A 19,149-nucleotide genomic window follows, 5' to 3' on the forward strand; every position below is an offset into this window, starting at 1 on the left:
ATTTAAATTTCCAGCTTGGGCTGTAATCTTAACAATAAACAGCAATGAGATAGTACAGCCAGAGAAGCAGAAATGGATCACAGTGCCCTTTCTGGCATTATGTGACATTTCCTTTCATCTTACATGTTGAAGACAGATTCATGCAGACAGGAGACACAGGGATGCATCGCTTAGGCGCATGGACTGTCAGTGAGCTCATGGCTTGCAACGCCTATGTCCCGATGTCAGCAGCTCTTATTGCAAATGACAGCCAACCACAGAAGGAAAAGGTGTTTGAGTGCAAACCGCACATTCATTTGTCCTTACTTGATGTGTCACGTTAAAAATCATGTCTCTTTCAAATTCTAAAATGAAAGATTAGAATTGACAGTCTATAAGTGTTCATGTTAATTTCAACACAATCTGAATGTATTCTAGTTTAAATAAATTTGCTCTGTGTGATATCAGTGCTGGTGTCATTAAACAATGAAAAGGCTGGGTGCCTGCCAGAAGCTAAGTGAGCAAATGAAGACACCAGCATGTGGTAGGGCACGGAGAGTTGGGAGGGGGTGCTTTGAATAACTGAACATACAACATATACATCACTGCAGACATTGAACACCAAGAGGATAATTTAAAAATAGTCTTTGGAGATTTGGATTTCTTTCATGCATGAAGGATTTTCAGTGTCTCTCATATGGCAATGGGTTATTTAAAATTATCTGGCAACACTACTGATGCCAGAGGGAATGTAGCATAAAAGGTTTGGAGTGCAATAAATCTAAGAAGTTTATTTTTTTGTTCCAGATGCTCTACCAGAAGAATTGAGTGGCAAGCTTGTGTGTTTGAGAAACTCTGCAGTGAATATTGAGTATTAGTAGTATTTTTTCTTTTTTTTATTGAGTAAAAAAACAAATGGCTTTATTTTTGCTTTGTCAATTAAATTAACCCAGTTAGGTATCTTTCAACATTTTACTTCGATTTTTCAATTAAGAAAGGGTACACCCTGAACTTTAGTTTAGTCTTTAGATTAGCCTATTTTTGAGTACAATATTCAAATATGACAACAATAAAAACAACCTTTTTATGATTTAAAAAAGGTTTATGAGACAGAAAAAGGAAAAATCATAAAAAGGTTGTTGCTATTGTTGTGGCACAATGCCAAGGTAAGAGGTGAGTAGAAGTATCAAGTAGATCTGCACTTCTAAGACATTACAAAATTAAACATTCTGCTAGCTTTCTGTGAATACTTGTTTTGCACATTCAAAACATAGAATGATTTAATTTGACACCACAGTGGACTACACAGAAATGTAAAACAGAACAATCTCTACATTAATCTGTCATCTTTTCTCTTTTCTATAAAAAGAGAGGTGGGGAAATTGGCAAACTCCTAAAATGTACAATGGACCACGACTTAAGTAACTTTTTCTGATTAGGAAATTAACTCATTTCAAATCTGCCCTCTAAATGTTGACTAGAGAAACCTTAAAACTTTACCAAGTAAAGCCTTGGTTGGTACAGTTTAGTGATTTGCCCTGTCAAGAAAATCCGAGCTCATCCCACTTCCCCATGCTGGAGATTTTAGTTTAACAGTAATAATAAATAAAGTTATCTTTAAAATGAATCACTCAAGTGACATCTAGGCCCAGCAGTAGACTTAGGTGTCAATAAAATAAATCTGGTTGTGTGTGTTGTTTTTGTCTAAAGCAAACTTTGCTTTAATTCTACTTTTTTCTATCTAATCATAAGAAATCATAGTCAGACAGAGAGAGTCATTAAACAGGAAAAGCAGGTTTCCTGGAAAAAAGAGGAAGTAAGTTTCCAGCCTGCATATTTATAAAAATAGCTGAGACTATTCCTTATTTTAAAGCATGAAAGTTTTAAAGAATGAAATCTAAACATTTTGAGTAATTTGATAAGATTCAAAGTAAAATACTTATATTAATACAGGTTTACTTGTAATAATACTTACAGTTATATTTGTGAGAACACTTACAAGAAAAACAAGTAACTGTAACTTTGGCATCAAATAATTAGAATCATGTATTATTCTTGGTTTCTTTTCAGAAAAACATCTGTAATAACTCACATTAAGATTATAATAAGTATAATTAATAAGTTATGGTTATAAAATCATAAATGAATGATAAATCAGAGAAGCTGAAGAAAATAAATGTGATATAAGTTATGGTTATAAAATTATAAATGAATGCTAGATCAGAGAAGCTAAAGAAAATAAATGTGATATAAATGTGATTTTGACATTGAACTTGAAATGGTGTAAAAGGTGTAACTGCAATTAAACATCACTGATATGTTGGAGGTAGAGAGTAGGTGAAAGGTGAAAGGTGTCGAGGAAAATTATTGATTTTGGTGCTTAATGCAGTTAATTTTATGCATGTGTAAAAGGGTAGGTTTGATACTCTTGTTTTGAACCGGACACACAGGGGTTAGAATGCAGATCATTAAATGGGGCCGCTTGCAGCCCGGCCAGAACACAGAAACATAAATTAACATTCTTGCAGGCAGTTGGGGAGAACTGCTGGAGGCCAGCATCTGCGATGGTGTAAAACTAATGCAAAATAGAAGATTGAAACCCCGTAACATTTAACTTCTAAGTATTAATACCATGTTCACTGAAGATTGTATTATCTCATATTAAAAACTATTAAAGGATGAATGTATTTGAAAAACTGTATTATCTGTGACGATATTAGAACCAAATGGAAATTGTTTGTATGAAAATGTTTTCTTTACTATTAGAAAATGGCTCAGGAATTATACTCTATTTTGTCCTGTATATTTTATGTATTATTTTGGCAGAACTTAATCTTTTGGGAGGCTGAGTGTGCAAAAGCAAAACTGGGGTTTGCAAAGATAACATTTTTTGAAAATTACCAGATGCAAGTCTCTTCGAGAACGTTAGGAGAGATAATGGAAGAGACGTCAGATTTATGGGTGTCTGCGAAATCTTATCTTAAGACTCTCGGCGCCGGGGACATTCGTACCTGGTATCGTCCAAGATTAACTGGTCCGCCTTTGTCTCTCGATAGAAACCAGACGCCTTTGGAACTTCGTTGTAAATTGGGAGACTTCTCAAGTTTCCTGTAGTCCTTACGGGAGGTTCTAATTGGTTAAATAGTGGAACGCCTTAGTAGAATATATTAAATTGAAGAAACGCCCACTCAGTATAAAACTTCATGTAAAACGTTAAAAATTCAGAATGCTACCACTGTTTTGCTTTTTGGCATAATAAGCTTTCTCCAGAGACGCGTCTCTGCCCCTTTTGTTTCTTTGTGTTTCATTTTCTATTTCTCCTGTTACAGGTAATGAATATATCTCTGTATCTCTGCAGCTTTGTTATTGATTGCTTTGTTATGAATTAAACTCCGTGATCTGTGACGTCAACGCGCAGTGTCATGGTTTCACTTTCTCCAGCCGCAGCCCGCCTGCCAGAGATTCCGGGACTCTAAGGAAGGAGAGGCCAAACTTTTTGTCTAAAGTTAATGTTAAATTATTCTTCCTTAATAAAGGCAAGGAACTAACAGGAGAGCAGAGATGATCAACGCCTTATTTAGGTGAAAGGTTGTGAAGACAACGGACATAGGAGGTTGAGCAACCCTGAGACATTAGCACAGACATCAGGACATAAGGTCTGTAAGACAGTGATGGATGTGAGGTCATCTGTCTAAGCAGACAGCCAATGAAAACGCACCAAAAGGGTGGATAAACCCTATATAAGGTGGGTGCAAAAGAGGAACCTTTTGTTGGATCCTCCGGGCAGCTTCGAGCCAAGATCGAGATGGACAAAGAACTCTGCAGCTGAAGAAGAGCCGGGGCCACAGAGCCGAAGACTGACCTTCTCATGGAGACCAACCGGTCAGGCCCACAACCTGTGGCTTCACATCGCACTTCTCTCATCAGCTGGGTTCAGACCCCAAAGACAAAGATGAAGACAAAGGCAAAGACAAAGAAGAAGAACTGGTGCCTTTTTTCCTGCCAGCACCAAGTCCTGTGTGACCTCACCATCCATGCGGAGAGGAAGCTCATCAGACCTACAGAGATCCCTGCCTTCGCCGATCAACATCTTCCTCCTGCTGCAACACCTTCTTCATCATCAGGCCAGGTCTGGGGTTCGAAACACCAAACTCCGTCCGTCTCTCTCAAAGGTTCTCTTTTTTTTAGTTCTTAGTATCAGCAGTAGGGAAAGATAGACTAGATCAGGGGTGGCCAACCAGACAAAGACCAAGAGCCACATTTTTTACCAAGTTACCGCAAAGAGCCACATCATATGCCATATGCATGGGCACACATGAACATCAACCCATCCCTTCCTCATACTCATACTTTTGCTCAGCCAGATTTATTGTAAATTTCACACACTATTTTAACACTGAAGTGGTGCTGAAGGTTTGAAGCCTTAAAATGCGACAAGGACACCTGACACAAGGGCGTAGGTTTGGTCTACGTTTTGGTGGGACCTTACAACTTACTCACCAACTCACCAGCATTTAAAATGAATGCTACCACTGCGTAGTATATTGAAATATTAAACTAATCAATGTAGATTTTCGTTTATTTATTTTGTTTTTGTTAAAAAATACATATGTTCTTTTTTTTTTATTTATATGGCAAAAATTGGTCGGGACTATTTTATATCCCTTGAATATTGCTCGTGACATGTCACGACCGTCCATACCCAAACCTACGCCCATGACCTGACATATAAGGCAGAATGGCTTTCCACTACGTTCAACAAAAAAATATAAATTCTCCCACTCTGTCAAAAACGTCCTGTGTTAATCTTCATATTTTCGTTTTCCTGTGCATTTTTTCCCTGCCATTTTGAGCGCGAAAGGTTTACTCAAATTATTTTACTCTTACTGAAGAACTGCGCACATGCGCATTTGACAAAAATACCGCATTGCACTCAAGCGAAGCGAAACTTGGATATTATAGCGACCCTACAGTATGTGCTAAATGTTACTGGATGTTACGCTGTTTAGAGATTAAAATTAGAGTGTATGATTTCCCATTGTCCGCGAATGCATCAGGATGGATGAGAGAGCGAGGGGGCGGGGGAGTGAGAGTGAGGGGTGAGCGGAGGTTTGTGTGAGAGCAGATGGCAAACGACTGGAAAGAGTAAGGCTGCAAGAGAAACAAAGACTGTTTTTTGTTTGTGTTGTTTTTGCGTGGTTACGGCCAACAGTAATGGCGTGCTGCTGTTGTCAATAATTGACAGTTCATTTGACTACTTTTCGTCATTATTGCACGTCTGGCAGAATGCGACTATATGACCGGAAGAGCCGCATGGAACCGGTCAAGGAGCCGCATGCGGCTCGAGAGCCGCGGGTTGGCCATCCCTGGACTAGATGATTGATTTTACTTATTTGATTATTTCTGCTACTGAATTAAGCTGTACTGACCCTTGCAAAAATGCTTTACTAATAAAATATTTAGCATAAAGAAAATCTAAAAGATGTTGTGGACATTCAGTTAATGAGTCACCTTAAAGTTCTTTGATGGTTGTAAAATAGCTGTGATGTTTGATTCTGGAGAGGAAAAAGTTTAAAATGTTTTTAGGTTGCTGGTAGCCCAAATTTAAAACGTCATCCTTGGGACTCGCCCGAGTCACTAAAACCTACCTGGTTCAATAACAAATGCAAGTTGTAAAATAGAGAACGAGCGACCGTTAACAGGTGTGCTCTGTGAAACTAGTTGGCTGTAGGCTGCTCAGTCTGGCTAATTCACAGGGGGAAGAAGGGTGGGACACCTGGATGTAGGCCGTCAGAAAACCAGGCGAATCGTTTCTCGAAACCAGCTTAAACAGAGTTTACTTCAGTCCTGGACAGGGTAAATCCCGGCAGATTTAGGAAACTCAATTAACCCGTTAGAAGGAGAGCTGGTAGCACATCTCCCCTCTCAGAAGAGGAAGTAGAGAGTGAGACAGTAGAGACAGAAGGGGGGGGGGGGGTGTTGCGCAACAACAGCCCTTTATTAGGTTTTCTGCATATAATTATGCACAGGCACAAATAACACACATTTAAATAAAAACAACTAAGTTTCAAGTACATAGATGGGAGTATTTAGCAAATTATAGAAAATACTATTCAATGAAAATATGATTGAACAAAACAAAAAGTAAATCAACATAAGTATTATGTCAAACTTCTGCATGACAACAATACCAGCTAATAATCCTTTGAAAAGGTCATGCAATTTATACCATTTTAAATATAGCACACAAGGTTGTAATGCAGCTGCACTAACTGATCAAATCCTGAGTAACCAAGGAAACTCAAAGACTATTGTACCATTATGCATACCCAGAAATTCTATTTTCCAGTTATTATTAATCAAAGGAAAATCAAAACAGATGGGTTTTTAGCCTCAAGTTAAAGGAACTCAGTGTTTTAGCACTATTGCGGTTTGTGGTAGTTGGGGAAAAGACTTAGCCTTGCTTTTTAAAGACTTGACAATTGACTTGGACTTGGACATTGAAAAAATCAGTCATGGGGATCTCTGATATATGTGCCGAGTTGCTTGTATTGGCAGTTGGAAAAACACTGATTAATTTTATGTCCTCAGTTTATCTCACTACATCATTTGCTTTTAAGCAAAGATGTGACTGTCATTGGCTAACACACCCAAAACAAATATGTCATCATCCACTTTTTGATTTTGTGTCACAATAAAATATTGTCATGACTTCAGCACTTCAGCTCTGCCTTGACTGATTGCTCATTGCCCTCACCTGCACTGAGCTGGTCCCTATTTAAACAGCTGCTCGTCACCAGCTCAGTGCGAGATCGTCTGTTGCCACTGTCACAGCTTTCAAGCCTTGTCGTCTCATGTTCCAAAGAGTTTTCTGATCCTGCCTGTTTTTGACCACAGATTGTTGCCTAATCCTTCTGCTGTTGGAAGTCCTGTTGCTGAACCCTGCTTGTCTTTGACTCTGCCTCCTGCCTTCTGGTTACTGGATTTTCATTGCCTGAGACCCTCCCGTGCATGACCCCGGACCGTTTCACGACTCAGCCTCTGGTTGGTGGATTTTGTCCCTGTCGTTTGTTTGTCCCCTGAGCCCCCCCAGACTTCCCCTTGCCCATTTACCCTACCCTCCCCCGGCTGGACTCCTGATCTCTGTGGACCCCCATCCCTGACTCCACCAGTGTGACCACACCCTTTTACACCAAATACTTTTGTAATAAAACTTTTGGTGAAACATCCTCTTGTTGTGGCTGCGTTTTGGGTTCTGGCTGATTCTGCTTTTAACATTACAAATATGGCCTCAAACAGATAAGATATAGAGAAAAAAAACCTCAAATTCTCAGTAAAAATATTTGATCGAATTAGAGATCATTGGGAAAAGGGTTTTAAACCATTCAAAAATAAGAATTTTCTCAATGAAGTAGCAGGTTATGTTTGTCTTTTTTTGAAGTTCTTAGATGCTTTTAAGCAAGACTACAGGATGCCTTAGCTTCCTTACTTTGCCATTGGCACAGAGTTATTCAAGTTTAGCTTTCTTCCAAATTGGTCAGATTAAGTAAGGTAGTTTTAAATAGAAAGCAAGACATAAATCTTGTGTACTCACTACTTGTACTGCTCATTCTTAGTATATGTTAACTTGATATTGTGTAATTATGTTATGAATTTATCACCTAACTCAAGAAAAATTCATAAGGTAAAAGTTTTGAGTAGAAAGTCCTCTCTTCATAATCTATATACTTCTCAAAAAAGCTGGGAAATGCAAAAGTTATGCATATTTGAAATTACTGAACAAACAGATGGTCAGCAATGGAGTGTAAGTTCTAAATGGCATTTACCTGAGTCTTGCTTTCTATTTAAAGCTACAAGTCAAAGCAAGAGCAGATGTCCACTGATGAAACACAAACACATGAGTTTTACTGGACTGTGCATTATGTGCATCTGCTGTGTGTTGCGTTGGAAAGAGATTTTCACTGTACAAGACAAAAAAGACTGCATGTGTGTCAAGTGAATCCAGATACACAATGTATTTTGATGATATAACTTTTATTCAGTTCAGATTCAGTGTTTTTGAAATAAATTGTCATTACTCTTCGTAAGCTAAAATAAATTATCTACATGTTCAATAAAACCAGGATAAACTTTCCCAATTGTCCACCACCAGACATAACAGGAATCTTAGGTGGTTCTGTTTTGGGTTTTTTTGTATTATCAGTTTGCCAGTTCTTCCTGGATGGCCCCCACGGAAGGCTTTGTGGGCATGACCCACTGGGAAAAAAAGCTCAGAGGAAAATAAATAGTACTGGTTGTAGAAATCACACAAGGCCACTATTACTTAAAGCAGGTGTTTAAAAACTGAATGTGGTTGACGTTTTGATGGCACAAACAATATATGAGGCAAATGGCAACCTACTCCCTGGTAAAATTTTAAAAGGTTTCTCTTGCACAGATGGGGGGAAGCAAAGGAAGGGGTACATATATAAAAAAAAAATGCCCAGATTTTGAAGTTATCTTTCTGGAGTGACATTGCAAAGTGAGTAATTTTTTTTTTTTTTTGAAAGCAAATGATTAAAACTGAAAAACTTAACTTGAGGTTATGTACCATAAAACACATTGCATGCTTGGTACATAAAATGCCACACATTACTAAAACAAACCTTTATCTACAGCAAAAGATGGTGATTACCTTGTTCTGGAATAAGAATTATTCAGAAGAGTTTTGAGTTTTGGCAATGAGGGCAAAGTTGGGTAAAAAAACATATATATAGTTATATATATGATTGTTGATTGTCTTCTGTTTTAACCCAAAAGCTACTGGCTCTTTGAATTGCCTTTTGCTGAAATATTCTATAAAAAGAAACTTGACTTGGTGTTATTGGAGTTATTCTTTTTTCTCACAGAAACATCAGTATCTTTATGCTGCCCACATATGAGGGTTTTTATCTTCTATGTTTCTATTTTATAAATTGTACTTTTCCAGTCTACAGTCATAGACAACAATAAACAATAATATTAAATATTGAAATAAACCTGTCTTATTTCCAACTTATGACTTAGTTGGAGTTTAGAGGAGATTTTTCTGTGATACAAAAGGGAAATTAAAAAAAGGAAAAAGTACATGGTAATATACAATTTTATTTTTAAAGTATTTTACTAAATACAATGTTTTTCAAGCTTGTTGCCCAATTTATGTTGATGTATGCCTGACCTTCAGCTTAAAATAAGTGTGTTTTTTGCTCATGGTTCTCCTGACAGATCACAAGCTCTTGAGCCACCTGTGTCCTGCAAACTATTCTAGTCATAGAGGCACCAGATGTCCTGAAAAAAAAAAACATACAAAAATAACACAAAGACGGTTTACAGTGGGAAAGTATATATATGCACACACACACACCCCTACATGCTATGCACTGTTTGCTGTAATCAGCACAAACAACAAAAACTAGAGCAAAGTTTAAAGGTTTCTGTCTATTCTCTCTCTGTCAGCTATTCTAGTAAATGTTTACTTTTGTTCTCTATGTTCACAGCCAAACAAAATCAAAGGTACTGTAATCCCTAGGGGAAAAAGGTTAGGTATATTGGAAATGGTTACAAAGTTAAGACAAGTATGTGAAATGTTATTTGGATATTTAATATAAATCAGTCATGCAATTAATTCAGAGCAAGGGCATACTAATGTTAAATAGAATAAGTTAAAGGAAATCACAAATGTGTCCAGATCTAAAGAGAGCTCTTCTTTGTAAATGTAATAATGTACCTCTTATACAAAAATCTAAATATAAATCCCACAATTTTGTATACAAAACAGGTTTTGCATTCAGTTTGACATGCAAAGACATTTTATATAAATAACTGCTGTTACAACAGAAGTTTGAAATAAAAGGGAAAGAACTCTCCTAAAACTGCTCGGTAAAAGACCAATTTGTGTAAATTTTCCAATCCAGATGTAATATAAATATAACTCTAGAATGATAGGATTATTTTTTTCTTTTGCTGTATCTCTATAGTTTGCAGTTGTGTGTACACAATTGATATTCAGATCTAGAGTTTATCTGTGATTGTGTGTTGACTGGTCAACATGTTAAGTCAAACCATAGTTTTGAAGTGTATCAGTTTTTTGCCCTTTTGTTAGGGGTGGGCATTTATCATATCGTTTATCATTTATCGTGATAAATGTCTTATCACAAATTCATACATTTCTTATCACTGTTTTGATAAATTCCAATTAATGATGTTTAAAACCCTCCAAAACTGTCCATGTTGTTGGAATTGCTAGCTTTGCTATTTTCTCCACTGTTTGTTCAATAAGAATATTAATAAATCAATCAGAAAATTCCAAAGTAAAACTAAAAGCGGTAACTGTTTGTAATTGTAGTGTTATGTTTGTTATCTTATGATAATCATTTTTCTGTTAGGCCTCTTCAGAAACACAACACACTCAAAAGTTTTTATTTACTTCACTGTGATCTTTCATTACTGAATATTTGAGATTAAACTCCTGAAGTTTTTCCTAAATAAATGTAAAGCTTATATCAAAGCCGTCAATTGCTTCTGTGTCTTTGTGAATTCCAAGGGATTTTCATTATATATATATATATATATATATATATATATATATATATATAGGCATTTGATTTCCATTTTTTGTCCCAGCATGATTAAACACTGAAAAAGAAAGCTGAACATTTTGTTAGTTTATTATTCAACCAGTGTGGTTTGTCAATACAATTTGCATTGTAACTTTCCACAACAACTACTGTGGCATTTTACTAAATGTGCTTCACAGAAAACAAGCAATGTATAATATTTGATATTGTAATGAATGGGCATGCTTCATTATTGGAGAAAAAGGATAATATATTACGGTAATTGGTTAATCATGAGGTATTAATTCTTCTGGGAGGCTTTTATCTTGGTACTCTAAAATCCCCCAGCTCCAAAATAATTATCTTGGATTAGTTATTTATTAAGTGCATTATTATGTAGTGGGAAGGCACTCTGTCTAATTTATTTCCATGTTAGACGTCGAACAGAAATGCAACTTCTCCTGAGCAGTTGCATTAGTTGTTGATATCTGAGATAGAGAATAAATTTTTAACCCAGCTGAAAGCATATATTTACATGCACTAAATAAAAAAGCATTTTTTCAAACACTCGTCACTGTTGGATATTAAATTAGACTAATATATTTCCTGCGTTGGGTGTCTAAGATAATCTTTCAATTTCATGTAAATTAAACTTCAGTGGAGCCTTTGTCAGAAGCAATGCCAATGGCTAAGCAAGCCTGTTATTGCACTTTGAGCTTAATAAAATTGCCATTAGATATGCTAAACTGAACTATTAAAACTGTTGTTGAAGCATCATTCTTCACACAGAGCTGGAATAACCTAAAAGAAATTAAATTTATCACTTATTTCATTATTTCAAATCAAACAGATTTGCTATTTAGTTTTGGTTTATTTTATTGCCTACCCTTTGAAAACCCAACATCTTGAAGTCAAGATGGAGGCAGATTTTTATTAGAAAGTTTTGGCTTCATCATCATTCAAAATGTTTGTTGAACAGGGCCCTAAATGTCTTGCTCTCAACAATATCATTAAGTGGAGCTTTTTACATTTTAATACAATACTCATAAATTAGTCCAAGGAAATTTAGAGTAGATGTTGTTCATAACTATTATTCTGTGCATATTATTTGTAGTGCAAGGCTGTTAATATAAAATTACAAAAAAACAAAACAAGATCAATTGTTTTTATCTATGCTTGTACAAGCAAATAACATTTGTTGGCTGGTTAAGAGAGCACTGGTATGTATTTTATTCATTGGATCAAAAACAGTCAATGCCTGTTTCTGATCAAAGCTGGGGGGAATGTGTGTTTTTTTTTTAATGGGACTTTTGCGAAGGTTGGACACATCGTCTGAATAACACAGTTTATGAAATTTTTCACATTTGAGATGATTAAACCGTACGCAGGTATAGAAATGTTATTAATTTTAAATACAATTATTTTTATGGTTTACTTTTGGCTGGCACTAGCCTATTTTCCATTTTTCTTTCAGTAGGTAGAAAGGAGGGGGCTGAGAGAAGGAGGAAGACATGCGGCAAATCTACCGACATTGGGAATCAAACCCGGGACAACTGTACAACACAACAAGGACTATAGCCTCCGCATATGGGCCACCTGCTCTATCCGCTCTACCCACTATCCCACACGACACCCTCCAATGATATTTCTTGATAATTACAGAGTTTGGGTCACAAGTCAAATGGCAAAAAAAGGTGACCACTAGTCATTCTATCGGTTCACAGTACCATTGACAAATCAATAATTTTACATTGACATTCAAAGGAAAAGTGTCACATCCATGACTCATTTTCTTTGGAGAGATCAGAGCAAATAGTGAAATGCCAAAGTGTATGTGCGAGTGTATATTTCTTAGTGGTAATAAAGGAGAGATGGTATGTGTTACTATACACATTTGAGGGTGTGAAGCTATGGTTGATGTTGAGTGTATAGTTAAATTTCCTTTGATTTATGCGTGTGCTCTGATGTGTGTTACAGAGAATGAATGAGAGTTAAATTTGCATTTTGAAAGACTATCTGCTGGCCTGTGTTGCTCAGCCTACCCAGTGCAGACAGTGTGACCAGTGGCAACAAGCTTTAACATGTGCTGACAGCTAATCAATACCAGATAGTGTTTTTCAGCTTTTAGGAAGAACTATTTATAAACAGGCTGCACCCTCACACTGCAACCCAGATCAGATATTTCCATGGGATGAACCAAGTGCTGCACAACTAGATTTACACTAGCATATAGACAATTACAATAATTTGTAATATAATGATATGTTTAGTATGGTTAGCAGTATGATTACTTTTGTCACCATCACACTGCATTATTTATTTTTTGCATTGTTTTTTCAATGTGAGATTTAAAAATGAAAATATAATTTAAAAACATTTGATGATTTTCAAATATGCACAAATATTCTGCAATCAGTAATTAACCATTGATGAATTATTAAATTATAACTATATTTTCCACACTATAAGGCGCACCTAAAAACCTTCAATTTTCTCAAAAGCCGACAGTGCGCCTTATAATCCGGTGTGCCTTATATATGGACCAATATTGAGCCACAACAGGTCTCGCAACTACGGTAAGCAGCCGCCGACTTCAGTTTCCCCCGTAGAAGAAGAAGCGCGCGGTGCATGCTGGGATATATGACTACGCGAAGCGTGCCGTTTCATTTCCATTTGTGTGTTTGTGTAAAGACCCCAAAATGGCTCCTATTAAGAGACTACTAACACTATTTTAGAGTGTTACTATATTGTGATTGCATTAACGTTTTATTTACTGTTACAGTATCAGACTGTTTTTTACGTGTTTATTGAATCGAGGAAAAGTTTCCCTCCACTATATGTTATACCTTGCTGTCGTTAAAAGATAAACTGTGTCACGAAAATACCACGTCACTTACTTTACCTCGGGGAAAATAATAAAACAGCTGTTTATTCATTTTGGAGTGAACTGAGTTTTCAGAACGCTGGTTTGTAATCTATTAATAAAGTTTGACTGACCTATCTGACTATTTTGTTGACATTCCCTTTAGCGCAGTTCCATCTAATGGATGCATAACGTAACCCAGCCTCTACTGTAGCGTCTATTCTATGTGCGTTATAGTGCGGTGCGCCTTATAATGCGGTGCGCCTTATATATGAAAAAAGTTTTAAAATAGGCCATTCATTGAAGGTGCGCCTTACAGTGCGGAAAATACGGTAGTTAAAAATAAGAAAAAAAATAGGAATTTGGCATGAGGCACTTCATTGTGAAAACCAAAAGGTGTTAGTTCACGCCTGCTCATTTCACAGGAGAATGACCTGTACTCTATGGCACCCTCTAGTGGTGTGGAGCTCCAACACAACCAAAAGGACAACACACAGACACAACAAACCACATTACTGACACGACCACCCCTTCAAACAGACGAGAGGCGTAGTCATGATTTGATGCAGCTTTTCAAATGAATTTAGATGCATTGGTTTTTAAATATTTGAATACATAAAATCCAATGAACTCTGCTGCTGTGGCAGCTGAAGAACCCAGCAGTTTACCTTAATGTGCTCCCCACTTAAGAAAGGAAAATACATGAAGCCATTTTATCTTCCACACACTGACCAAACAGTTCTTTTTGACGTTTATTTTTAGTCAGTAATTCAATTTTCCCTTTTTTAGTGATTAATTTTAGATTATTTATGAAAATTTAGTGCTCTCAGAAAAGTGTGGTGGTTTGAATAAGTTATAATAAAAATTGCAGTTTTTAAGTGGGCAACATCCACAACTATCCATCCATCCATTTTCTGTTCACCCTTTGTCCCTAATGGGGTCGGAAGGGTTGCTGGTGCCTATCTCCAGCTAACGTTCTGGGCGAGAGGCGGGGTCACCCTGGACAGGTCGCCAGTCTATCGCTGGGCAACACAGAAACAGACAGGACAGACAACCACGCACACACACACATTCACACCTAGGGAGAATTTAGAGAGACCAATTAACCTAACAGTCATGTTTTTGGACTGACTGCGGGAGGAAGCCGGAGTACCCAGAGAGAACCCATGCATGCACAGGGAGAACATGCCAACTCCACACAGAAATACCTCGGGCCGGGAATCGAACCCAAGACCTTCTTGCTGCAAGGCAACAGCTCTACCAACTGTGCCACTGTGCAGCCCCATCCACAACTAATCAAGCTTTTTTCCTGTTGTTTTTACCTAAGGGCAGTCCAAATGTTGACGTGTTCATGCTTGAAAAAGAGAAATGAGGGAGAGTTGGAGAGCAAAGCATGAAGACAATTATATAAGGAAAAGACTAATCTCACAATCCTGATGCAAGACGACAATCTGTTGACAGAGAGCATGAGAGAACTTCAGTTCCATCTCAGCATTCTTGTCCTGCTTTTTATGCCTTCAGTCTGCATTGCCCCAGATTCTTGCTCTCCTTTTCCCTTAAACCTTACATTAAGTTCATTCCACTCTGTTAATTTCCCACCCACCGTCTTTTGCTTTCGCTCTCATTCTCACTCTTCGTCTTCACCCACTGATGTTGCGGTAGCTGTCATGTCACTATGTTTCACTTACCAAGCGACCCCCATTAATTACCAGGTGGGCCAAGTCATAAATCTTGGATATGGTGACACGGAGAGCTGATGAAGAGCGACATTTAATTGTAGCACCAGCTTGCAAATTAGTGAGCCATTCAGTCAGTCTTCCCAAAAAGCAGTTTGTTGTTTAGTAAGTCAAACAGTCATCCAAGTTTAAGGGTGAATCGTACAAAATGTTTTATTTTGTGTTTAGCCAGGCTGGCTATGATTTCAACATCTGATTATTAACTAGGTATTTAAACCACCAATGCTGTTGTGTTAAACATTTATTCAGTAAATAATCTAATTCACAAATGCAATATGTTTCACAATACCATTCCATGTAAAGTGCTGGGAAAGAAATCACTCAGTCTACAAGTGGCACAGCATTTTTTCCTAATTAAGCTTTACAACCTTCTATTGTAGTACAGCCACAAAATAATTAAAGCAACAATGGAACAATAAATTGCATAAATGTTTGCCTCAGTTCTGCTTGTTAATTCTGCAGTTAACATATGTATACATGGATACTCACACAACAATGCATTTAATGTCCTAGTTATGTCATAGAGTACTTGTATCTATAACCTGGTAGAAATCTCAAACCCAGTTTTCCCTTTTTCAATGGGGAAAATGGTGTTCCTGTTTTTAAGTCTTTGATGACAAAAGACTATGAATAATGCATTTAAAAATAGTCTCTCAGTGTCACATCATGTTGTAGGATCATGCAGAAAATCACTAACTTAAGCAGAGTACCATAAAAACTTATTTATTTATTTATGGTGGGTTCACCCACCATACAGGAAATTTGTTGCACTGGCAGTCAGTCACAGAGCAGTAACCAGCCAAGCATCACCCAGCCATGCAGTCGTCATCCATGTTGCCCGCCTATTACAAGACTCATGCCGCTGCAGCAGCAGCAGCATGAACCCCTGAAGCTGACTGCTTGTGACAGGACCTACATTACATAAGGAAGACGAGGAGACTGTGGAGTCGGTGAGGCATCTCTGATGGATTTGTTTGTTTTCACAACGTCTTTGGTTGAGGATGCTTCCGGAGTTTAAGCCGCTCCTCAGCTCATGTCACAGGACATACTATGCAGGCTTATAAATACTACATTGTTTGCTCTGGTTAAAGTCTAATATATATATGTTTTAATTATTTTTAAACCTGACCTGATAATAATAAGCTGTAATTAATCATTGATTGAAAAAAACAAACTATATATTACAATTTCATTTTATGTTAGAGACATGTGATTCCAGATTTGAAACTTTTTAATAGATCAAAATTATATTCTGCACAGGCATTCATTAAGACAAGTGTAGGTTAACTGCTGGTCCATTTATTTATAAAAACTTGCAGTAATCTGGAATCTTAAACCTTTTTGAACTGCACTGTGACTTTCAGTGCGATGCACCTCAAAGTTTGCTCTCTGCTCAACAGGGCGTCCTCACCACTGCAAACAAGATCTGGTCTGGAGGTGAGTGATGAAAAGAGTAAAGTTATTGCAGACTCTCAACTGCTAAAGAAGGTTTGGCCCACAGCATCTGGAGCTCATGTCTGTAACCTAAATTACTGTACCAACAATTTAGATGACAGCATACAGCCAAACCGGCAACAATTAAATAAATGTAATGTAAATGTAATAAATCAAGATGTCCTCAAATTGTTACCTAGGTTACATGTGAAATTTTACTAAAAGTTGAGATTTACTTGACAAAAAAAAATATAAAAATCTGTCTTTACCCTTTACCATCTTGTGGTCTTAGTGCAACGCTCAGAAAGAGCATGGAAAATGTCACGGTTGGACAGAGGAAGCGGAGGGTTTGTTCCGTTAGACCGTCAATTACAGAAACGACATAAAGAAATCATTAAAGCCCACCAAACCGCACACAGAGTAAGAAACTTGTGGGATCTAAGACCGTGGTAGAGTTAAAAAACAAATATATAAATTACATTTTATAATTTAACTTATTTTAAATTTTATCAATATTGTACTTCATGACTGCATACTGAAGACTGTAGCATGTAAACAAAATAAAGTAAATAGGCCAAAAATTACATTAAAAACAAGAATGATTGAGTCTAAAAGAAAATATATAATGTATTATTAAGTCTCCACTTACCTATTTTTTTATTCAAACTCACCTACTATAAAAACACAACATTCAGAAAAGTATTAAAAATATAGCATATTTCTACACACACACACACACACACATATATATATATATATATATATATATATATGTGTGGACATACTTAAAGAAACTACCTTCATTCTCATCTCCGTAGAATTCACATAATGTGTTGAGTTGTTTTTTAAAACAGAAAATAGCTTCAAAAAGACATCAAATCACAGTGCATATTGTGTCAACTAACATCTTATTAGCTTTGCTACTGTCACTCGTATTTTTACTTTATCTAGCCAATCAGACTAAAAATAACCCCACGTTAATCTCAGGGGTCATTTAAAAATAACTATCTGATTGTTGTGCCAACTAAGGGGTTCGAACTCAGTGCTGAACCAGCACCTATAAAATACCCCCATCATTTACCTGACAACAGCACCTGCTATAGTGTCCATCAGGCATTATCGTTGTAGCAGAGGTGACATTATATGGGAACATCCCATCAAGGCTTGAACAAAAAAGGAGCTGTTGTCCAACAGTATCTCGACAAAAGAATCTAAGAAGGATTACAGAGCAGACACCATTTTCCCACATTTTATCTACAATCTTCAATTTTTATTTATATTTTCAGTGATAGATCAACACAGTTGTAATGTAAAAAAAGCGTATTGATTGGTTTCAGAATATCTAATAGCTATAGAATATTTTCTAGTATCTCAGTAGTATCTCAATATAGATACTACGCTATACTAATTTAGATATTAACAGAAAATATATATCAAAATAGCAATCAATACTAGTTTAGATCTACAGTGTTGTGTGCATTTATATTCATCCTTGAATATTATTGATATTACGTTTTTTTATATTTTCAAATTTAACTCAGCTTTATTATTTCAGAGGAAAATGCAACACATGGCATTATTCTTTGGAAATGGAGTTCTTCCACACATTAAGCTTTGCCTGTAAGCTGAAAAGGTTTATCTCTGGAGAAATATTTGTAAGTTTTGCTTGGTTCTTTCATCCCCTTCACTTGTAGAAATTGGAAAAGGCTAAATAAAACTACTCTTGCGAGATTAGTACTATCTGAAAAGTTTATTCTATGTTTGTGCCTTCTTTTACTACCATACCCATTAACATTATTCATCTTTAAAACAATTCTGGAATTACTAATTCTAAATATATATATACACATGTAACATAAGGGTTCCAAGATTAATTTCTTGCAGAATATTAGTTTTAAATCCAATGCTTCTTTTATCATATTTATTTGTAGGATGATAAAAAAAAGCAAATTCTGCATTTTGCAAATGTAAATCAGAGCATGCTGAGCCTCTGACCCAAGGTGACCTGATGTCCCTGTTTTCCCTGTTGCTAGAAATGTCAGTGTAACAGTGTGTGGAAAACAGATTGCAAAGTGAAAAAAAGATACTTTATGTGGCAAGAAAGACAGGTCAGGCTTGTTGGCCAACTGCTGTGAAAAACTTGGTCAAAAGGTCGCTGGTACTGAGACCACTTGACAAGCAAACTCCTTTTCAAGTGGGAAATCAAGGGAAGATGAGGAGAGGTTAAAGACTATCATGATGAAAATAAAAAAGGAGATGGAATTGTCATACTGTATCAGACATTTTGAATCCTCTGGTGATCAGTAAACCTTTATATGCTAATTAAGTGTTGAATTAATTTTACAACTACATTCAGTACAAATGAAGACTTCTCAGGAGAACACTTTAAGTGAAAAGCTACAACTACAACAAATTGCAAGTGGAAGTAATTATTTTGTCACAGTTTGATACATTTTTAGTTCACTAGGCTTGAAATAATGTCAATATTTCTTAATGAAAAATGAAAAATAATATTTGATGTCGGCTTCTGTTGCCAGCTGCACAACTGCACAGAAAACTGGAA

Source organism: Xiphophorus hellerii, chromosome 11, assembly GCF_003331165.1.
Source record: "Xiphophorus hellerii strain 12219 chromosome 11, Xiphophorus_hellerii-4.1, whole genome shotgun sequence".
In the NCBI taxonomy this organism is placed as follows: domain Eukaryota; kingdom Metazoa; phylum Chordata; class Actinopteri; order Cyprinodontiformes; family Poeciliidae; genus Xiphophorus; species Xiphophorus hellerii.